We start from the raw sequence: 24,666 nt of genomic DNA on the forward strand, positions 1-24,666 counted from the left end.
GGCACCCAAAAGTGTGTCGCACATTCTGCTGTGATTTGGGATAGCAGCAAAATCGCATCACATTTGGGGTACTATTAAAGAATAATGGCACCCAAAAGCGTGTCGTGCGTTCTGCTGAGATTTGAGTCCGCGGGTAGAATCGCAGAAATTCTACTTATAATCACAAGTCGCAAGATGCGAAAAGGGCCGTAGAGTAACATAAAGCGCAGTGTTACCAGTACCTGACAATGGCGGATTCTCTGGCTGATGCTTGGCCCATGTGGCCTTGAGGAAGGGAGTTTGTGCGACCCGAAACATTGGTTATTTCTGACCTCTGCAACATTATTTATACAATAAATGTGTGAAATGTAAGTCTGCATTGCTGGTGACTTGACATCACCTAAGCAGAGGTTGCCTGCCCACCAATATGCAGGAGGAGCTCAACGACAATGGTCCTCTTTGGAGAGATTCCAATATTTCTGCTTCATGTTACTCTAAAGTGCTTCATCATCTTATAACCAGAGAGAAGTGTAAAGCGCATCACACAAGGTCCAATCGGATTGTACGATGTCTTTTAGATCGACCAGCAAATATGTAGGGCAAGGGCCGGCTGGATTGGATACAAATTGATCGGTGGAACCTCATAGTTTTGGTAAATTGACTTTGCAAAGATTGTATAGTCAGATTGTAACATGTATGAGGCTGTCAGTGAGGAACGGCACAAGCAGCTACTTCACCAGCGCTCCCCCTCAACATGGTGCCCAGGGCGCATGGCCACTGCCCCCCCCCCCCACACTTTGTCCTGATGAAGACTCTAGTATGAATTAGACGAGTCATAAAGTAAAAAATTGCTTTAATTTCACCTGGATTCAGGATCAATCACACAGACCAGGGGTGGTTGTAGGAGATGAGGAGAGGAGAAATCATTTCATATACTTTTTTTGGTGACACAGCTGAAAAAAAAAATGCATTTTCCAAAAGGACAGAACCGCCATTTGTGGAAAATATACCCAAAGTCACCAACACCGTTGAAGGGAACCACATAGAAATTGTAATGTCACGCCCTGCTTTGGCCTCTGCCCTTCCAGCATTGACGCAGTAAAGCCGCAGAGCGCCGGAAGCATCAGATTATTATTTATTTCAGGTACTTATATAGCGCCATCAATTTACGCAGCACTTTACATATATATTGTACATTCACATCAGTCCCTAACCCTCAAGGGGCGTACAATCTAAGGTCCCTAACAGGGGCGGACTGGCAACTCATGGGGCCCCCGGGCAATAGGAAATCATGGGGCCCCTGTGTCCTTGCCTAAAATCAAAAAAGCCTATGAAAAAGGTACCAGGGGCATCTCATGGGGCCACCTACTGACCCCGGGCCCTCGGGCAGTGCCCGAGTTTCCAAATGGTCAGTCCGCCCCTGGTCCCTAACCCTCAAGGGGTGTACAATCTAAGGTCCCTAACCCTCAAGGGGCGTACAATCTAAAGTCCCTAACCCTCAAGGGGCGTACAATCTAAGGTCCCTAACCCTCAAGGGGCATCCAATCTAAGGTCCCTAACCCTCAAGGGGTGTACAATCTAAGGTCCCATAACTCACATTCATACATACACATACTAGGGACAATTTAGACAGGTCCAATTAACCTACCAGCATGTCTTTGGAGTGTGGGAGGAAACCGGAGTACCCAGAGGGAAAACCACGCAGTCACAGGGAGAACATGCAAACTCCAGGCAGGTGGTGCCATGGTTGGGATTCAAACCAACGACCCTAGTACTGCCAGGCAGAAGTGCTAACCATTTAGCCCCTGTGCTGCCCCTTTAGAGTGTTAGCTCTTGAGGACAAGGCCCCCTCAACCTTGTTAGCACGCATTATAAAAACATTGAATAAAATGGCCGTTCCTTGCATGTTCCGTGATATCGATGATAAAGGAATAAATAAATAATGATTCCTTCAGCGCCGTCACATCTATATAGAAGAGGGGCTAACAGAAGTAGGATTCTGGCCACAAGAGCTGACGATCAGGTCACGGCGCGGAGCAGGGAAGAAATTGCGCAGTGGTTGGGCGTCACTCCGGCTGGATGTCATTACAGCGTGTAGTGAGGATTACACAATAATAACATGTGAGGATGACAATGAGGAGTCGCAGCCATAGCGCCACCTTCTGTTACCATAAGGAAACTGCTGAAAGGCTGGATGCGATCGCCGATGATTGGCCTCTGTATGAAAAAAAAAAACATCTGGCAGATTACATGGAAAGGAAATGGCGCTTTACAGCCACCTGGGCGCAGTTCCAGACCACGCCCAGATAACTCTATCAATGAAGCAAATGAGACAAAAAAACGCAAAGAGGGGAGGTTTCATTCTAGGGGTGACCTGTTCAGGCGCAGCCCCATACTGCCACCTCCATGTATGGGAAAAGCGAGATGCATCTCAGTCCTCACGCACACGGGACGTTTTTACAGCGGCTGTTTTTGGCTTTTGACATTTTTTCTACAGCCAGCAAACCCCCCGGCATGTTATCCTCTGTGTCCATACCAGGGGCGGACCGACAACTCAAGGGGCCCCCGGCAATAGGGGATCATGGGGCCCCTGTGTCCTTGCCCAAACTCAAAAAAGCCTAAGAAAAAGGTACCAGGGGCATCTCATGGGGCTCCCTACTGACCCCGGGCCCTCGGCCAGTGCCCGAGTTTCCAAATGGTCAGTACGCCCCTGGACCATACACACAGACTGGAATCAACGTTTATTGGCTGGAAAAAACCCAGAACTAGTGGGCTTCTAGAGGAGTTTTTTTTAGCTGTAAAAATGCTCTAGCGGCAAAAAATGCGGCAAAACATGGTAAAAATGCTGCAAACCGGTGTTTTTTTTAGCCAAAAATGAACATTTTTTGGGGGTAAAAAAGATGCTAAAAAAATGCAAACATGAAAAAAATGCTGCTAAACGCTAATGCAAAAACGCTAAAAAACTCACGTTTTTAATGTGACTTTACGCAGCTAATGTTACCAGCGTTAATGAATGGAGCCATATGCACACGGGACGTTTTTATAGCGGCTGTTTTTTGCTTTTGGCGGTTTTTTTTCTACAGCTAGTAAACCCCCCAGCATGTTATCCTATGTGTCCGTACACACATAGACTGGAATCAACGTTTTTTGGCTGGAAAAAAACCCCCCAGAAATAGTGTGTTTCTAGAGGAGTTATTCAGCTGTAAAAATGCCCTAACAGTGAAAAAAATGCAGCAAAATACGGTAAAAACGCAGTTTTTTTTATTTTTTTGGGGGTAAAATAATACGCTAAAAAACGTGGCCAACCGCTAATGCAAAAAACCTCAAGTTTCTTCACTGCTGGGTATATGTCCTGGGAATTTTTTGGTGAAGTTGCCTATTGTTGTTTGGTTGTTGTTGTGTATAAGTTATATCCTGTTTTCCTTTTTGTTTTTTTTCTTTTTGCGGTGTTTTGGTTCTAAGACTGGCTTTGTTTTGGATTATTTCTGAACCCATACTGTATAATAAAAGAGAATTTGTAAAAAAAAAAAAAAAAACACAAAAAAAACCCTCTAGTGTGTAATGTGACTTTACAGAGCTAACCTTACCAGGGTTATTAAAACGTTCCCCCCCCCCCCCCGTGTGTATGGAGCCATATACACACAGTGTGTTTTTTGCTTTTGACTTTTTTTTTTCTACAGCCAGTAAACCCTTTTTATAGGCTTTTATAGGAGTTTTTTTAGCTGTAAAAATGCTGTAACGCTGCAAAATGCGGTACATTGCGGCCAACTGGCATTTTTGGACATTTTTTGACCCCCAAAAACTTGGGGGGAGGGAGTAAAAAAAACCCTGCTAAAAACCACTAAAAAATGCAAACTTGAAAAAACATGGCAAAATGCCACTAAACGCTAATGCAAAAATGCTAAAAACCGCTAAAAAACGCAAACATGAAAAAATGCTGCTAAACGCTAATGCAAAAATGCTAAAAACCGCTAAAAAACGCAAACATGAAAAAATGCTGCTAAACGCTAATGCAAAAACGCTAAAAAACTCACGTTTTTAAAGTGACTTTACACAGCTAATGTTACCAGCGTTAATGTGGGGACACCAGATATTTTTACAGCAGCTGTTTTTTGCTTTTGGCGTTTTTTTTTCTACAGCCAGTAAACCCCCCAGCATGTTATCCTAGGTGTCCATAGACACATAGACTGGAATCAACTTTTTTTGGGCTGGAAAACCCCCCCAGAAATGGTGGGTTTCTAGAGGAGTTATTTAGCTGTAAAAATGCTCTAACAGGGAAAAAAATGCAGCAAAACACAATAAAAAAGACCCAAACCAGAGTTTTTTTTTATTTTTTTGGCCAAAAATAAATTTTTTTTTGGGTAAAATAATACGCTAAAAACGTGGCAAAACGCTAATGCAAAAAAACTCAAGTTTCTTCACTGCTGGGTATATATCCTGGGAATTTTTTGGTGAAGCTGCCTATTGTTTGGTTCTTGTGTATGAGTTATTTTCTGTTTTCCTTTTTGTTTTTTTTCTTTTTGCTGTGTCTTGGTTCTAAGCCAGGCTTTGTTTTGTATTATTTTTGAACCCAAACTATTCAATAAAAGAGAATTTGTCCAAAAAAAACCCTCTAGTTTTTAATGTGATTTTACACAGCTAACGTTACCAGTGTTACAAAAACGTCCCCCCCCCCCCCCCATGTGTATGGAGCCATATACACACGGGATGCTTTTACAGCAGCTGTTTTTGGCTTTTGGCGTTTTTTTCTACATCCAGTAAACCCCCCAGCATGTTATCCTATGTGTTCATACACACAGACTGGAATCAATGTTGTGTGGCTAGAAAAAAAAAAACAGAACTAGTGGGCTTCTAGAGGAGTTTTTAGCTGTAAAAATGCTGTAACACTGAAAAACGTGGTAAAACGTGGGAAACCGGCTTTTTGGGTCCAATAAAAAGGATCCAAAAACTGCAAAAAAATTCAAACGAGAAAAAACACGGCACAAAGCCACTAAACGCTAATGCAAAAACACTGAAAACTCATGTTTTTAACGTGACTTTACACAGCTAACATTACTAGCGTAATTAAATGCCCCTCCTGTGTTCAGGGAGCCTCATTAATATCCCCCAACAACCAAGACATAATAACACATTCACTGTCATTGAGGCTATCACAGGTAACCTGTGCACTCGGGGTAAGGGTCACGTCTGGCCAGTGCATCAGGAAAAGGATCGAAAAAGGTCTCAGTCCTCCCAACCAGGGGTGGACTGACCATTTGGAAACTCGGGCACTGCCCGAGGGCCTGGGGTCAGTAGGGGGCCCCATGAGATGCCCCTGGTACCTTTTTCATAGGCTTTTTTGAATTTGGGCAAGGACACAGGGGCCCCATGATCCTCTATTCCCCGGGGGCCCCATGAGTTGTCAGTCCGCCCCTGCTCCAAACATTGCAATAATTGCACCTCCACAATCACTGCAGACAACTACATAGACCACAGATCACATGAGTTCAGTCCACCCAGAAACTCTGCCGTGCTCCATGCAAGTCCAATGCCAAAGGGGAGATTTACTAAAACTGGAGCACACCGAATCTGTTGCAGCTGTGCATGGCAGCCAATCAGCTTCTGGTTTCAGATTGTTCAATTACGTTTTGGCAGTAAGGCCAGGTTCACACCTATGCAGGTTGAGTTTGAAACAATTCTGCAGTGCGTTTTGATGCGTTTTTTAAAGTTTTTTTATTTTTCTTGCTGTTACGCAGATTTAAAAACACAAAAACGCATCAAAAACGCACTACTTGCTTTTCTGCAGCATTTCCATTGAGGTCTATAGAACCAAAAATGCAACTTTTTGCATTCAAAAAAGTCCCCGACTTTCCAAAAACCGCACCGGGTGAAACCGCGAAGATGTGAACGTGTCCCATAGGAAATCATGTGAAATGGACTGTAGTGCGTTTCTGCAAAACGTTGCGGAAAATGCTTAGGTGTGAACCTGGGGCACAATGTGGAAGCATGTCTAGCCCCCCGCACTTCCTCTTCCAGGGTACAGTAATCTGCAATGTATACATGCTGTCCTGACCATTTGGAAACTGACTGACCATTTGGAAACTCAGGCACTGCCCGAGGGCACGGGGGCAGTAGGGGGCCCCATGAGATGCCTCTGGTACCTTTTTCATAGGCTTTTTTGAATTTGGGCAAGGACACAGGGGCCCCATGATCCCCTATTGCCTGGGGGCCCCATGAGTTGTCAGTCCACCCTGGTCACTGACCCCAGGCCGCCAAGAGGCAGATTCTGCAGAGCTCCCCACGTCACCTCCTTGTGTACTTAGAAAGCGGGGCAGAACAACATTTCCCATGACTTCAGCCCACATACAGCATGAGTTAGTAGGCTATAAGCCAACCTGTCAGGGCAGTATCATGGGGGGTGACCTCCGAGCTCCATACTGTTCCATTGTGACTGGATGCTGAGCTGAAAAGATAAGTGACAGGAGGTAAGTGTCGGGCAGGACAGGGTGGAACCTGGCAGGCAGAAGACAGTTTAATGTTATTAGGCCCACCCACTGATGTGCTGACATCATAGTTAACGAAGCTTGAACTACAGGGGGCAGGTAGGGGGACCGGTCACCCAACTGCACATAGAGCAGCACTGTCTGGTCCCCTAGACAGGAAATGCGGGCCTGACAGTCTATGCAGCCAGGTGAAATCGACATAAAATAGCATCAGATTATCATCTTAAGAGTTCATAATCATTTACTAATAATAGTAAATATTCATTTCTTCAATTCTTCTTTAAAGTGTTACTAAACCTAGAACCCCGCATTCACTATATCCGCTCTCCCCGGACCCTGCATTCACTATATCCGCTCTCCCCGGACCCCGCATTCACCAAATCCGCTCTCCCCGGACCCCGCATTCACCAAATCCGCTCTCCCCGGACCCCGCATTCACCATATCCGCTCTCCCCGGACCCCGCATTCACCATATCCGCTCTCCCCGGACCCCGCATTCACCATATCCGCTCTCCCCGGACCCCGCATTCAACATATCCGGTCTCCCAGGACCCCGCATTCACCATATCCGCTCTCCCCGGACCCCACATTCACCATATCCGCTCTCCCCGGACCCCGCATTCACTATATCTGGTCTCCCACAGTACACAGAACATAGAAATGCAATTGGTTTAGTAAATATAAACTGCTAAGTACCTTTTCTGATCAGCAGTTAGAGCAGTCTTGTGACTTCTATCAGTGTCCAGCAGAGCACGTTAACGCTTATTGGAGGATTTTCATTTTGTTTTAGGAGGATGCAGAACCCCTGACCTCTGTCTGGACAATGCTGATTGGTCCTGTGCTGATCACATGCACTCTCCCAAAGAAAAAAAAAACTCTCTAGCAATATACACCAAACTGAGCATGTGCAGGGTGACTCCACACAATATACCTCATCAGGAGTTAAGGGGGGCACTGGAAGGGGAGGATCAGAGAAGACAGGATCAAACAGCCTTTTTACACAATGCAGAGGGTTAACCCCTTAGGTTCCACAGTGAGTATAACAAGCATACTTTACTGCATCTACAGACTGATTGTACTGTTGTGGGTTTAGTAACACTTTAACAGTTCCGACACGTGCAACAGATGTAAGTAGTTCTTATTTATGCCACTTTCACAATGTTTTCCCATGGCTGAGACATAGCCAAACAGAATTGCAGCCAGTTTGTGGATAACAAAACTGAAGGTACTTAAGATGCAAAAAAAAAAAAAAAAAAGGCCAGCCTTTTACATGCACCACCCAACTCCCCCTAACCACTACCATCTGTCACTAGTTGCTAGGATGCTGTCGCCTCCACAGCGTAACTGGTTGCTAGGACGCATAGTATAATTAGTTGCTAGGACACATACTGCCAGCATCCTTGCAACCAAAGATGCCCGAGAGAAATGTTGAGAGATTCCTTCCCCAACAAGTCCGCCTCCATTGTGTCTCACAGTGAGCAGATTCCACTGCCTCTATAGGGCTGTCTAGTGGCTATATAATTCACACACTGCTGTTGCCCTCACAACGTTATTGGTTGCTAGGATGCATAGCATCATTAGGTGTTAGGACGCATGCTGCCAGCATCCTAGCAACCAAAGATGTCAGATAGGGATGCTGAGATTAGTTCCCCATCAGATCCACCTCTGTTGATATTGACGGTGGAAGACAGTGGATGGATTCCATTGCGGCTATTGGGCTGTCCAATAGCTATATAATTCACACACTGCTGTTGCCCCCACCGCTTTATTGGTTGCTGGGATGCATAGCGTCATTGGTTACTAAGACGCATACTGCCAACATCTTAGCAACCAAAGATCCCGATAGGGATGCTGAGAGATTAGTTCCCGATCAGAGCCACCTCTATTGGTATTGACAGCGGATGACAGTGGGCGGATTCCATTGCCACTATTGGGCTGTCTAGTGGCTATGTAATTTGCATGTTGTTGTCACTCCCACAAGTTTATTGGTTGCTAGGATGCACAGCATCAGTTAGTTTCTAGGAGGCATGCTGGCAACATCCTAGCAACCAAGATGTCTGATGGGGATGCTTAGTGATTAGATCCACCTTAATTGGTACTGACGGTGGAAGACAGTGGATGGATTCCATTGTTGCTATTGGGCTGTCCAATGGCTATATAATTCACACACTGCTATTACCCCTACAGCTTTATTGGTTGCTAGGATGCACAGCATGATTGGTTACAAGGACACATACTGCCAACATCTTAGTAACCAAAAATGCCTGATAGGGATGCTGAGAGATTAGTTCCCGATCAGGGTCGCCTCTATTGGTATTGACAGCGGATGACAGTGGGTGGATTCCATTGCCGCTATTGGGCTCTCTAGTGGCTATGTAATTTGCATGTTGCTGTCACTCCCACAAGTTGATTGGTTGCATAGCATCATTAGTTTCTAGGAGGCATGCTGGCAACATGCTAGCAACCACAGATGCCTGATGGGAATGCTTAGAGATTAGATCCACCTCCATTGGTTTTGATGGTGGAAGACAGTGGATGGATTCCATTGCTGGTTTTGGGCTGTCTATTGGCTATATAATTCACACACTGCTGTTGCCCCCACAGCTTTATTGTTTGATAGGATGTACAGCGCCATTGGTTACTAGGATGCATGCTGCCAACACCCTAGCAACCAAAGATGCCTGATAGGGATGCTTAGAGATTAGATCCACCTCCGTTGGTACTGACGGTGGAAGACAGTGGATGGATTCCATTGCTGCTATTGGGCTGTCTAGTGGCTATATAATTGGCCCACTGCTGTCAGCTGGAAATCACAAGTGAAGAGGACCTGATGGGGGTCTCTCTTGGAATCCCTATCAGGCTCCACCTACCCCACAGATCAACTCCTTGGCCTCTGTGCCTGCTCCTGCGGGGTGGGCAGGGAGCTGTACTGGGGATTGTCCACTCCAGCCACATTGCTAGTCTCCATGAGAAAATATGTACTTCCCCGTCTCCAACAGGTACAGGAATCCGCGGCCCACACTGACATCTGTCGTGGCGCAACACAACTTTGAAGAGTGTCTACTACACCCTTTGGGAGCCTTCTATAACCAGAATTGTCCAGGAGCAGATAATGACATCAAATTCACCAGACACAGATCGTGACGCACTAATCGCCAGATGCACATGTGACAGACTATTTGCTGGATGCAGACAGTAGAATTTTGCACCGTGGAATAAAGCTGCTACTTTGGTTTTGGTGTTGGGGGATATCAATGCGCCCATTTGTATATATGTCTGAACAGTGCGACATCGGATTTAAATTCCCACCTCTGTATACAGACTGGAAGATCAGATCCGCGTACCTCTCCCCAATCTTCATTATATTTCCAGGAATTCGAGCATCACTGACAGTTTCTATTGCTCCATTTGACGGAGTACATACAGATCCGGGTCCTAAAGGTTCTGTGATATACACAGGACTAGATGCAGTCGGGTTTGTGCAGCTTCTAAGCCTCAATACCTCATTTCTCTGATGAACAGAATGCAGCAGAAGAGAAACACCACGTTGCTCCCCCAACCGCCCCCCCCACTGGACCCATCGCTGTTGCAGCTGCCTACTGTCCCTCTCCTAAATTCCACAGTTCAATGCAGACATCACTGCTCCTCAGTATACAGTATGGGATATCCAGCGTATGAGACGGGACAGCCACCGCCCCACACAGGTAGACTGAGCATAGAGGAAAATCTCATAGAGCTGAAGTTGGGCCAGATCCACGGACTCTGAGATGCAGATGTGAGTATAGGACCAGAGAGAAGAGGCCGAGGACTTCCGATGTCTGCAGAGGAGAGATAAAATACAAGTTCAATGAACAAGGAGAGGAGGGACCGACAATGAGAGAAGTCTGATGGGACTGGCTGAGTGTTCTCTGTACAACGCTACGGAATAGGTCAGAGCTATATAAATGTATAATAATAATAGTGTGTGACTGTGGAAGAACATTAGAGTGTAAGCTCCTCTGGCACAGGGATTGATGTGACTGGCTCAGTGTTCTCTGTACAGCACTATGGAATATGTCAGAGCTATATGAATGTATAATAATAATAATAATAGTGTGTGACTGTGGTGGGACATTAGAGTGTAAATTTTTGTTTATTAAAAGTCTTACAAACAACATAATAAAAAACATATTTACATATATACAGAAAAAAATCTCTCTCTCTCTCTCTCTATATATACAGTCAGGTCCATAAATATTGGGACATCGACACAATTCTAACATTTTTGGCTCTATACACCACCACAATGGATTTGAAATGAAACAAACAAGATGTGCTTTAACTTCAGACTGTCAGCTTTAATTTGAGGGTATGTACATCCAAATCAGGTGAACGGTGTAGGAATTACAACAGTTTGCATATGTGCCTCCCACTTGTTAAGGGACCAAAAGTAATGGGACAATTGGCTTCTCAGCTGTTACATGGCCAGGTGTGTGTTATTCCCTCATTATCCCAATTACAATGAGCAGATAAAGGTCCAAAGTTAATTTCAAGTGTGCTATTTGCATTTGGAATCTGTTGCTGTCAACTCTCAAGATGAGATCCAAAGAGCTGTCACTATCAGTGAAGCAAGCCATCATTAGACTGAAAAAACAAAACAAACCCATCAGAGAGATAGCAAAAACATTAAGCGTGGCCAAAACAACTGTTTGGAACATTCTTAAAAAGAAGGAACGCACCGGTGAGCTCAGCAACACCAAAAGACCAGGAAGACCACGGAAAACAACTGGGGTGGATGACCAAAGAATTCTTTCCCTAGTGAAGAAAACACCCTTCACAACAGTTGGCCAGATCAAGAACACTCTCCAGGAGGTAGGTGTATGTGTGTGAAAGTCAACAATCAAGAGAAGACTTCACCAGAGTGAATACAGAGGGTTCACCACAAGATGTAAACCATTGGTGAGCCTCAAAAACAGGAAGAACAGATTAGAGTTTGCCAAACGACATCTAAAAAAGCCTTCACAGTTCTGGAACAACATCCTATGGACAGATGAGACCGAGATCAACTTGTACCAGAGTGATGGGAAGAGAAGAGTATGGAGAAGGAAAGGAACTGCTCATGATCCTAAGCATACCACCTCATCAGTGAAGCATGGTGGTGGTAGTGTCATGGCGTGGGCATGTATGGCTGCCAATGGAACTGGTTCTCTTGTATTTATTGATGATGTGACTGCTGACAAAAGCAGCCGGATGAATTCTGAAGTGTTTCGGGAATATTATCTGCTCATATTCAGCCAAATGCTTCACAACTCATTGGACGCTTCACAGTGCAGATGGACAATGACCCAAAGCATACTGCAAAAGCAACCAAAGAGTTTTTTAAAGGAAAGAGGTGGAATGTTATGCAATGGCCAAGTCAATCACCTGACCTGAATCCGACTGAGCATGCATTTCACTTGCTGAAGACAAAACTGAAGGGAAAATGCCCCAAGAAGAAGCAGGAACTGAAGACAGTTGCAGTAGAGGCCTGGCAGAGCATCACCAGGGATGAAACCCAGCGTCTGGTGATGTCTATGCGTTCCAGACTTCAGGCTGTAATTGACTGCAAAGGATTTGCAACCAAGTATTAAAAAGTGAAAGTTTGATTTATGATTATTATTCTGTCCCATTACTTTTGGTCCCTTAACAAGTTGGAGGAACATATGCAAACTGTTGTTATTCCTACACCGTTCACCTGATTTGGATGTAAATACCCTCACATTAAAGCTGACAGTCTGCAGTTAAAGCACATCTTGTTCGTTTCATTTCAAATCCATTGTGGTGGTGTATAGAGCCAAAAATGTTAGAATTGTGTCGATGTCCCAATATTTATGGACCTGACTGTATATATAAATAAAAAAAAGCTTACTTCAGCAAAGAAAACAAACAGCTTTTTTGCCAGAAAAATACAGAACCAATCATATTTTAATATTATTATCTTTATATTGCATCTTAACAAACCCGACCGTCAGCTAAACCCCCCCTCAGGCTAAGAAATGATTCAACATTGATCCCATGCATGCAGCCTATTTTCAAAAATCTAGGGGATGTGAAAGGACAGAAAGAGAAGCCACGCCCCCAGAGACTGACAGACAGCAGCTACGGGGACCAGACATTCCTCCAAGCCTTTTGCAGGCTGCCAGTCGCCGCCTGTCCTTCTCAAGACCCCAAATCTTCCCAACCTCACCCAGAATGTTGTGCACCACCACCTCGACAGGAAGGACTTTTTGTGTGAATGTAAACCTGACATCGTGCATTCCACAACGGACTACTAAGGTAACTAGAAAAAGTGTCTCAAAATCAAAGTCCCGGAGAGTCTGAAAGGCTCCGTAAGACCGCTCTGCGTAACTCAAGCGGGAAAGGAAAGGGAGCCCCAGAGCCGCACCCACCCGCTTGTAGACTTCTATATTGAAGGGGCACTGAAGCAAGAAATGGTCCATCGTCTCCTCCACCCCACCGCACTCCACTCTTGGACAACCACGGTTCTCCTCAGAGCGATGCTTCAGGTTGACTTTCACATAGAGTCTGCCATGGAAAGAGAGCCAGGCCAAATCCCAAAACTTTACTCTACCCTCTGGTACAGGGACTGCTGTGACTGGCTCAGTGTTCTCTGTACAGCACTATGGAATATTATGTTAGAGCTATATGAATGAATAATAATAGTCTGTGACTGTGGAACAACAGTAAAGTGTACATTTTTTGTTTATTTAAAATCTTGAAAACAAACAGCTTATTAATAAAAGCATATTTACATATATACAAAAAATAAAAATGAATATCTATCTATCTATCTATCTATCTATATATATATATATATATATATATAACCAAAACCAAACAAGCTTACATCAGCAAATACCAGAAAAGAAAACGTCTTTTCTTCTGAAAATAACATAAATAGAACTATATATAAGAAACATTTCATTATCCGAAAACGTATTAAATTATGCAAAACACAACCCAACCTTCACCTAACCCCCCCCCCCCTCAGGCGAAGAAATTATTAAACATTTTATCCCATACATGCAGCCTTTTTCCAAAAATCTGATCTTACAAAAATCTAGGGGACATGAAAGGACAGAAAGAGAGGCCACGCCCCCAGAGACTGAAACAGCAGCTACGGGGACCTGACATTCCTCCACACCTCTGAGTGTAAGCTCCTCTGGTACAGAGACTGGTGTGACTGGCTCAGTGATATCTGTACAGCACTGCGGTATATGTCAGAGCTATATAAATATATAATAATAATAGTGTGTGACTGTGGTGGGGACATTAGAGTGTAAGCTCTTCTGGTACAGGGACTGATGTGACTGCCTCAGTGTTCTCTGTACAGTGAAACAGAATATATAAGGGCTATATAAATGTGTAATTATAATGATGATGGTGTGAAGGCTATGAAGACATTAGAGTGTAAATTTTTTGTTTATTAAAATCTTGCAAACAAAAAACATCATAAAAATCATATTTACATATATACAGAATAAAATATATATAATTAAACAAAACCAGCTTAATTCAGCAAAACAATAACAAATCCTAACCGTCACCTAAACACCCCCTCAGGCTAAGAAACGATGAAAACATTCATCCCATGCATTCATCCCATACATTGATCCCACACATTCATCCCATACATTCATCCCATGCATTCATCCCATGCATTCATCCCATGCATTCATCCCATGCATTCATCCCATGCATTCATCCCATGCATTCATCCCATGCATTCATCCCATGCATTCATCCCATGCATGCAGCCTTTCTTCAAAATTCTGATGTTACAAAATCTAGGGGACGTGAAAGGACAGAAAGAGAAGCCACGCCCCCAGAGACTGACAGATAGCAGCTACGGAGACCTGACATTCCTCCACACCTTTGTCCAGGCTCCCGGCCGCCACCTGTCCTTCTCAAGACCCCGAATCTTCCCAACCTCACCCAGAATGTTGTTCACCACCACCTCGACAGGAAGGACTTTTTTGCGAATGGAAACCTGACACCGTGCATTCCACGTGTGGTAAGACTACTAAGCTAACTAGAAAAAGTGTCTCAAAATCAAAGTCCCGGTGAGTCTGAAAGGCTCCGTAAGACCACTCCGCGTAACTCAAGCGGGAAAGGAAAGGGATCCCCAGAGCCGCACCCACCCGCTTGTAGACTTCTATATTGAAGGGGCACTGAAGCAAGAAATGGTCCATCGTCTCCTCCACTCCATCACACTCCACTCTTGGACAACCACGGTTCTCCGCAGAGCGATGCTTCAGGTTGCCCTTCACATAGAGTCTGCCATGGAACAAGAGCCAGGCCAAATCCCGAAACTTTAAAGGGATTCTCTCCAGATTCATCAAACGCAGACCCTCCCTCATAACCGGGCCTGGGCAATCCCTCAAGGCCAATGGCTCGCTAAAGGCAGATTCAACAACCCTCCTCTCCAGGGCCTTCCTAGGAAGAGATTTAATTTCCTCCGCCGTCACTCGCCATTGCCGAAGCATTTTCAGGCATGGGGCAACATAAGCCGGGAGCTTACCATGTTGGACCCTCAGGCTTTTCACTGGCCCACCATTCTCCCAGCTCCGTAGAAAAGGCCTAAACCAGGACTGAAAAATACCAACCCACCCAGGCGGTTCCTCCGCCAGCATGCTACCAAAATTATGTTTCAAAAACATCAGAGAAAAGAAAACCACTGGGTTGACCATACCTAGGCCACCCATCCGCCTGGGAAGGTAGGTTACAGACCTCTTAATGAGGTTCAGTTTGTGCCCCCATAACAGCTGGAAGAAACAACTGTAGATCCTCGCATAGAGAGACACTGGCAAAACACAGACAAAGCTGACATACAGAAATACCGGGATCAGGTAAGTTTTAATCAGGTCAATCCTTTCCCTGTAAGAGAGTTTCCAATCCTTCCAGCTGGCCACCTTGGCATCGGCATCTTGTAGCCTGCTTACCCAATTTGCAAGGCCGTAATCACCGGGACCAAATCTGATGCCTAAAACTTTAATTTCCTGCTGGGGCTCTGGGAAGGTGTCCGGAAGGGTAAAGCCTTCGCCTTCCTCTCCCATCCAGAAAACCTCACTCTTATCCTGATTGATCTTTGAGCCAGATGCCTCAGCATACTGTTCCATCACCGAGACCACCTCCTCCGCCTCCTGCGTCCCGGAGATGAAAACAGACACGTCATCAGCATAGGCCACGACCCTCAGAGGGGGCTCCCCAGGAATGCCCAAAGGAACTCCACACAACGGTCCGCTCTCTAACCTCCGAATGAAGGGATCGATTACAAACGCATATAGCAGAGGACTCAAAGGACACCCCTGACGCACACCTGAGCCAACCTCAAAGGGCCGTCCAATCCAACCATTCACAAGCATGAAGCTTTCAGCCCCTCTGTATAAGGTCTTTAGCCAATCGATAAAGCCCCCCTCCAGGCCATACTTGCCAAGAAGCAGCCATAGGTACTCATGATTGACTTGATCAAAAGCTTTGGCCTGATCCAATGCCAGCAGGAACTTTCCCCAGCCTGCAGCTCTGCACCGCTCCAGGGCCTCCCGGACAGCTAACACCGCTGAAAAAGTGCTTCTACCATGAACTGAACAGTGCTGATGGCGAGAAAGTAAATTGCCCGCAACAGACGATAAACGCCAGAAAATATTTTTTGCCAATATCTTCCTATCAACATTGAGAAGGCTAATAGGCCGCCAATTCTCAATTCTCGAGGAATCCTTACCCTTTGACAGAAGAATCACTGCAGATTGTCGCATGGAGGGAGAGAGTGAACCCTCTCTCAGACAGCCATTAAAAACCTCCACCAAATATGGGGCCAGAGTCACCTTGAAGTGCTTATAAAACTCGGCTGTCAATCCGTCTGGCCCAGGCGACTTCTTCATGGCAAGCTGATCAATAGCTTTCACCACCTCATCTGCCGTGATGTCCTCTGTCAAACTCACAAGAGAACTGCCATTTCCCAGTCCTGGAGTAGAGTCCAGAAAACCCAACATGCTCGCCCGATCGAGGTCCCTCCTACCCAGGAGGTCAGCATAATATGACCTGGAGGTTTCCAGGATCCCTGACTTGGACTTTGTCAGGGAACCCGTACTGTCAACCAGGCCTACAAATGACTTAACTGCTCTACCTTGTTTGCAGTTCTGGTAAGGGTCGGGCGAGTGATATTTCCCATAATCCCTTTCCAGAACCAAAGAGGCATGCCTGTCATATTGACACTGCCTGAGCAAGAGTTTAACCTCAGAGATCGCTTCTGGATCTCCATTATTCGAGACAAGCCGATCGAGTTTCCTCCGCAGACGCTGGTAGGTGACATACTTATCAAGCTGTTTATTTCTTCCTATGGCCTTGAAAAACCCAACGATCCTTCGTTTTGTAAACTCCCACCACTCTGACTTACTGCTGCAAACGTCCATGATTGATACCTGTGCCTGAAAAAAATCCTCAAAGGATTGACTCACCTTCTCATCGTCCAGGAGTGCCGAATTCAGCTTCCAGGTACCCCTCCCCTTAGGTGGTGTATCGGGGCCACTCAGAGTCACAGACAGAATACAGTGATCGGAAAACTCCACCGCCTGACACACTGGTGCCGAGAAGGCGGAGTTCCCCTTTAAAAAAAACCTATCTATTCTACTCTGACTAGAACCTCGCTGAAAAGTGAATCCCGTGTCGTCTGGGCAGCAATGAATGTGCACATCAACCAGACCTGCCTCTCTAGCTATTTTGTTTAAAAAAAACCCGTCACAGTCCAGCCTGACTCCGGTCCCTCTCCTGTCCTTAGTCCTAGTGATGGTGTTAAAGTCACCACCGAAGACAACTTGCTGGGCTGTAAAAAGGAAAGGCTTGATCTTCATGAAGAGGCATTTCCTGTCCCATTTTGTCTGGGGCCCATAGATGTTAATCAGACGCAGGTCCTGCCCCCCCATGGAGACTTCTAAGACCATGCATCTCCCCATTTCTACCTCAATAATCCGCCGACAGGTTACCATGCCGGAAAAAAGTACCGCAACTCCAGTGTAAAGCTCGGCCGCAAGAGACCAGAAGGAGGGGCCGCGCCTCCACTCCTTGTTCACCATATGAACATCCCCCAAACTGGACAACCTGGTCTCTTGCAAAAAGAAAATGTCAGCATCAAACCTGCTGAGCAAAAATAAGGCCATGTTACGAGCGCTTACTGATTTTATGCTGGCGACATTAATGGTCGCCACCTTCAAAGAAGTGGGAACCGCCATCAGGATGATCGAGGTACCCGTTTCTTAGCCTGCTTACCCCCCTCCCTACTTGGAGACCCTACACGCTTCATAGTCCTCTGTGATTCCTCCTCCATGGAAACCAGAGACTCATCACCTGAAGATCCCTCATCCTCCACCTCAGATAACACATCAAAAGTGTTTGACACCTCCACCCTCCCAGGGTCAGGTACAGGCACATCTTTCTTCCGCTTCTTCTTCCCAGACTTCCTTTTTGCCTCCAACCACTCCATATCATCATTTGATAAACCGGACCGCAAAGCCCCCTCCCCTTCCCTTATCACCCACAACATCATCCACCCTACTCTCTCCACTCACAACAGCAGTCCCCCCAACCTTCACCACAACACCCCCACCATCATTCACTCCATCCCCCAGCGCCTCACGCCCTCTGACCCTCAGACGCTGGGGAGCGGGGGTCGGTGCAACCATACACTTTGGTCCAGCTCCCTCCACAGCCCCCACTACCTCTGGGGAAACTGACACAGGAGGATCAGACACAACATCCATGGACACTGACTCAGGGGGCACAACACAAGGAGATGACACATTAGAGGGACCATCAGACACTGGGACCACAGGGACAGAGACATTGGGGACCCCTGGCACAGCCTCCCTCTCCTCTGCCTCCTCCATGTCCAGACGAAAAAACTCTTCCACCAAAGCTGACTGGTTGTGCATGGCCTCAGGGCACCGGTTGTACGAATGGCCAACCTTATCACACAGATTGCACCTAATGATGTTACAATCCCTAGCCAGATGCCCCAGATCCTGACATAGAGAGCACTTCATCTCTGGACATGAGGAGGCCAAGTGACCCCGAGAACCGCACTTATTGCAGAGCTTGGGCTGTCCAGGGTAGAACACCACAATCCTGTCCTTCCCAATGAAGGCTGAGGAGGGCAGATGCTGGACCACATTCCCACACACATACAACCTCATCTGCACCGACCACCCACCAGTCCATATCCCTCTCTCATCCACAATCTTCTTCAGGGGGGTCAGTAGCTCCCCAAATCTCCTCAGCCAGACAGCCAAGTCACCCGGAGGAATTGACTCATTCCGTACTAGAATGGTGACCGTCTTCACTAGAGGTTGGCGTGAGACAACCTTTGGGACGAGTCTCTTCCACTCCGGCAGACCCTTATACATGTGTTCATACTTCTCCCAGAATATATCCAGAGACTCGGGGCGCACAAAGGACAGGCCATAGTCATAGGATCCTACAGGGCTGATAAAGGCGAAGATGTCATCCGCCCTAAACCCCATCTCCAAAATCCTGTCCACCACCAACTTCCTGACCGGGGGAGCACCCCCACCTTCCCATCTGAGCTGCACCAAATTCCTCCTCCTGAAGGACAGGGGTGCAGATGGCAGACCTGCAGCAGACCTCCCCCCAGAGCTGACAACATGATGTGACCCCCTCCTCCCAGTCAGAGCCCCAGCATAGGTCTTATTTGCAGCATTAGTTGTAGTGGACCTTAAAGCTGCACCCTGCCCATTGGTTGCAGGAACCTCAGAGCCCCCGCTCTGCAAACCACCATCAGAGGCAGCAGTCACTCCATCCACCAACACACAGGCATTCCCCTTTCCAGCATTGCAAGCACTCTTATCATCCATAGGTTTCCTTTCACTCGTGGCACTACTACTCCCAGCAGACCCACTCACACCAGATGCTCCCGTCTCCCCCTCCCCCAACATACTCCTCTTAGGTAAAAGTCTTCCACTCCTGGTCACTCTCCCCTGGGTTTCAGCAACACCTTTCAGAGTGCTGCTGACATTTTCCCTCCCACCATTTTCTGCTGCATTTGCAGCCATCAGCAGGGATTGTCCAACAATAGTCTCAGATCCCCCCTTTACCTTCCCCCCAGCAGAGTCCACAGTCCCAGGGTTCCTGGTATCAGAGTCCACAGTCCCAGCAGAGTGCAGTCCTGCAGGCACAGCAGCCATCTTCCCTGCAGAGCTCTGTGCACACACAGGAGGATTTCCCTCCAAAACACTGCAGTGCACATGGCTGTCCATGTTGGAGTCCAAACTGTCACTTTTAATAAAGCGCGGCTTTTCTGTTTTTTTCTCCTTTACAGGACCAGGTACAGAGTCCTCACCGTCATCTTCATCCTCAGAGTCCTCAGAAAAGCGGAAGGTTCTTCCAATTAGGAAAGACTCCAATTCCTCAATGTACTTTAGCAGCCCTCCGCCATGTTCCTTTACCTCCTGTGCTGTTCCTCCAGCTTGCTGTGGAGGGAGGTATGCAGAGGCCAACATTTCCTCCAGGGAAGCAGATCCTGAGGTGGATGGGATACCAGGGGCAGCATCCAGGACCCCCTCCTCACTCTCCACCCGTACTGCCACCGCCGATGCTGAATCCTTACCGGAGTCTCCTTTCATCTTCCGGAACCTTTCCTCATTCCTGAACTTTTCTCTAAAAGCTCCGCTCTTCTCCTTCAGCGTCTTTACCAGATTCTGCTGCTTCTTAATGGCGACCTCCAAACCCTTCATCTCCGGCTTCATGCTCTGCCTCTTGCTGCTCCATGACTTATCATGGAGAACTTTCTTCTTCTTGTAGTCAGTTTTCAGACTCACCAACTTTTCCTCCTCCTTTGCGATTCTCACCAGATAATCAGCAACCCGCTCTCTGAAGACAGGGAGGGATTCCCCACTTTTAGGGCCACAGCTAAGGTCTTCAGGTGCTGGTGAAGTATGGGAAGGCAAGCTGGGTCCCTCAGGGGGAGCATGGTCTGAGCCTAGCCCAGAAGAGGCCATGTTTCTGGGGCCAGGCGAGCAGGCCTGGCCCCCTCGTGTCTGGAGAGGGAGAGCAACTGCAGCACAACCTCTCTGGTGCAGAGTGTAAGCTCCTCTGGTACAGAGACTGATGTGACTGGTTCAGTGTTCTCTGTACATTGCTTTGGAACATGTCAGAGCTATATGAAGGTATAATAATAATAGCATGTGACTGTGGTGGCACATTAGAATGCAACCTCCTGTGGTGCAGAGATTGATGTGACTGGCCTATGGTCTCTGTACAAAACTGCATAATATGTCAAAGCTATATACAGTAAAAAGTATAATTACAATAGTGTGTGACTGTGGTGGGACATTAGAGTGTAAGCTCCTCTGGTGCAGAGAATGAAGTGAAAGACTCAGTGTTCTCTGTACAGCACTGTGGTATATGTCAGCGCTATATAAAAGTATAATAATATAATGTATGACTGGGAGGGTTTTAGAGTGTAGGCTCCTCTGGTGCCGAGACTGATTGGCTCAGTGTTCTCTCTACAGAGGGGGTCCCCAAACTTTTTTAGGCAAACGGCCAGTTTATGGTCCTTCAGACTTTAGGGGACCGGACTATGGCCATTGGCAATAGAAAAGGTCCCGAAGTCAGTGGGGAAAAACAATGACCCATCTTTGGCGTCAGTGGAAGCAATTGTGCCCCATCAGTTATGTTAGAGGAATTGTGCCACACCAGTGATGTCAGAAGAATTGTGCCCCATCAATGGTGTCATTGGGTCCCATTGTTGGTGTCATTGAGGGAAATTGCACCCTATGATTGGTGTCATATGACTGAATAGTGCCCCATCATTGTTGTCACGGGGGGGAAATTATGCCCCATCATTGGTGTCAGTGGGCCCCATTACTGGTATCATTGGGAATAATTGTGCCCCATTGTTGGCATCAGTGAATGAAATAGTGCCCTGAGGGCTGGATACAAGCAAACAAAGGGCCACATCTGGCCCCAGGGCCGCAGTTTGGAGACCACTGCTCTACAGCACTGCGGTATATGTCAGAGCTCTATAAATGTTTAATAGTGTGACTGTGGTGGGACACACTTAGAGTGTAAGCTCCTCTAGTGCACAGACTGATGTGACTGGCTCAGTGTTCTCTGTACAGCACTGCAGTATATGTCAGAGCTATATAAATGTATAATAATAAAAACAATAGTTTTTCTAAGAGGAAGGTTGATATTTTGATGCCAAATTCCTTACTTGCTTTGATAACAGAGTAGAATATATACACTTTCTATAGGTGGCGGCACTTGGCATTCAGATGTGATCCAGGCCTGAGATGGCACCTTAGATACGTGTATTTCTTATCTGCAGACTGAGGATGATGGGGCTGATACACACAGGACACAGGAGAGGCCATAGAAGTCAGTATGGGACCTCCCTATGCTCTGTAAGGCTGACAGATGCCTCACCAGGAGTAGCAATACAAAGTTCTTCCTCAGTTCTGCAACTCGTACCCGCTCACTGCCCCTCTATGAGGAGGATGAGTGCCAATGGAGGGTGGAGGGATGAGGAAGTGGAGCAGCGTCAGTGAGATCGAACACTGTGATTGGCTGATGGAAAGGATGACTTACCTGGAAAGAGCTCGAACGCAGCAACGGGACATGCTGAGGAAAGAGTTGAAACTCGTCCGTGTGTGCAGGGCCGTCTCAATCCCACGCAGCAGGTCATTGGTTTTCAGGAGGAGAAGCATCTGACGTGGGACACTGGCAAGAAGCTGGCTGATCAGAGGTAGGAAGGCCGTAGCATTCCTGCGAATCTCCTGAGCCTGGAGAGAGAGAGAGAGAGAGAGAGAGAGATGATGTCACTTCTGTATAATATAACCTCGATCGGTGATGTCACTGCTGTGTAATATAACTTATATGTGGATCCACAGATGTCACATGATCAAAAGTTGTTAGATTAGGCTTCAATCACACTTGTGCAACTTCAAAATCGTGCGATTTTCATTGTGACTTTACAGTGCAACTTTGACATGACTTTGATGCGAATTTGGATGAGTGTGACTTTGGCTTTAACCAAGGTTAATGGTTTGTGCTGTACAAAGTCGCACACAAGTCGCATGTATATCATTTAGGTGTGACTTTCATGCATCTGTGGAGGGTTTACACTGAAGTCTATGGTCCTCAAGCGGCATGAAAGTCGAACCAAAGCAGTGCAGGAACTACTTTCAAGGAGCTGTGACTTGAATTTGCACAGATATGAATGGTACTCATTGGGAATCATGGGGTGCGACTTGTCATGCGACTTTGGATCCCAATTTCTCATGAAAAGTCGCACAAGTGTGAATGGGCTCTTAGGTGATACCGCTGGATATAGAGAACATAAGAAAAAAAGAAGTTTGCAGGTTCCTTCAGTCTGTCATGGTGGTTACAGATGAAGGAAAAGGCACTTGTGTCATTTATGGTTAGATGTACACAACTCCTATATGAAACCGGCGTGTAATCAGCCATGATAAATATGTCACCTGACAAACGGACACGTAAATGTAGACATGAAACGGTTACATTTCTTGAAGGCACTGGTTAAACACGCACGTCCCGCACTGAACAAGGCACTAATTACAGACACAACTAATTACATGTTATCACAGGCAGAATACTCTGAAGCCAGCTGCAGACGAGAGACATTGGGTGACAGCAACACACACAAAAGACAAAAAGGAGAAAGAAAAAGAACTGGAGAGCATGGGGGATGGGAGAGAGAGAAAGAGAGATGGAGAAAGAGAGAGAGGGAGAGAGGGGGAGAGGGGGGAGAGGGAGAGAGAGAGAGGGGGGGGAGAGGGAGAGGGAGAGACACACGGAGAGAGACAGGGAGGGAGGGGAGAGAGAGAGAGAAAGATGGAGAAAGAGAGAGAGGGAGAGAGAGAGGGGGGATAGACAAGGAAAGAGAGAGAGACGCGGAGAGAGACAGGGAGGGAGAGGGGGGAGAGACAGGGAAAGAGGGGGGAGAAAGAAGAGGGGAGAGAGAGGGGGGAGAGGGGGAGGGAGAGAGAGAGGGGGGAGAGAGAGAGGGGAGGGAGAGGGGAGGGAGAGGGGAGGGAGAGGGGGGAGGAGAGAGAGGGGGAGGAGAGAGAGGGGGGGAGGAGAGAGGGGGGGAGGGAGAGAGGGGGGGAGAGAGAGAGGGGGGGGAGAGAGAGAGGGGGGGGAGAGAGAGAGGGGGGAGAGAGAGAGAGGGGGGAGAGAGAGAGAGGGGGGAGAGAGAGAGAGGGGGGAGAGAGAGAGAGAGGGGGGAGAGAGAGAGAGGGGAGAGAGAGAGGGGGGGAGAGAGAGAGGGGAGAGAGAGAGAGGGGGAGGGGGAGGGAGAGAGAGATGGAGAGAGAGAGATGGAGATGGGGGGAGAGAAAGATGGAGGGGTTAAGAGGGGAGAGATGGAGGGAGGAGAAGGATAAAGCTGGAGGGGATAGGAAGAGAGAGATGGAGGGAGGAGAAGGATAAAGATGGAGGGAGGAGAAGGATAAAGATGGAGGGAGGAGAAGGATAAAGATGGAGGGAGGAGAAGGATAAAGATGGAGGGGATAGGAGGAGAGAAATGAGGGGGGAGAAGGATAAAGATGGAGGGGAAAGGAGGAGAGAGATGAGGTGATAAGAGGAAAGAGATGAAAGGGGAGAAGGATAAAGTGGAGGGGAGAGATGGAGGGAGGAGAAGGATAAAGATGGAGGGGAGAGGAGGAGAGAGATGGAGGGAAGAGAAGGATATAGATGGAGGGAAGAGGAGGAGAGAGATGGAAGGAGAAGGATAAAGATGGAGGGGATAAGAGGGGAGAGATGGAGGGAGGAGAAGGATAAATATGGAGGGTAGAGGAAGAGAGGAATGGAGGGAGGAGAAGGATAAAAATGGAGGAAAGAGGAGAAGCAAGATGAATAGATGGAGGGAGGAGAGGGATAAAGATGGACAGGAGAGGAGGACAGAGTTGGATGGAGAAAAAAGGATAAAGATGGAGAGGAGAGGAGGTGATAGAACAAGAAATGGAGGAGAGAGGAAGAGAGAGATGGAGGGTTGGGGGATAAAGATGGAGGAGAGAGGAAGAGAGGGATGGAGGGTTGGGGGATAAAGATGGAGGAGAGAGGAAGAGAGGGATGGAGGGTTGGGGGATAAAGATGGAGGAGAGAGAAAGAAAGGGATGGAGGGTTGGGGGATAAAGATGGTGGGGAGAGGAGG

General features: G+C 47.0%; 1 long non-coding RNA gene across 1 annotated transcript; it reads right to left on the reverse strand.

Annotated features, from left to right (window-relative positions):
* Positions 1 to 815: 815 nt before the first annotated feature.
* LOC149428433 (uncharacterized) lies at positions 816 to 22,269 on the reverse strand. Its single transcript, XR_016310733.1, has 2 exons — positions 22,080 to 22,269; positions 816 to 10,279 (listed from the first exon to the last, which is right to left on the reverse strand). It is a non-coding gene; the product is annotated as an uncharacterized LOC149428433 (long non-coding RNA).
* Positions 22,270 to 24,666: the final 2,397 nt, after the last annotated feature.

The sequence above is a fragment of the Staurois parvus genome, unplaced genomic scaffold, assembly GCF_062004578.1.
Source record: "Staurois parvus isolate SC_StPar_1 unplaced genomic scaffold, SC_StPar_1.0 ptg003245l, whole genome shotgun sequence".
In the NCBI taxonomy this organism is placed as follows: Eukaryota; Metazoa; Chordata; class Amphibia; order Anura; family Ranidae; genus Staurois; species Staurois parvus.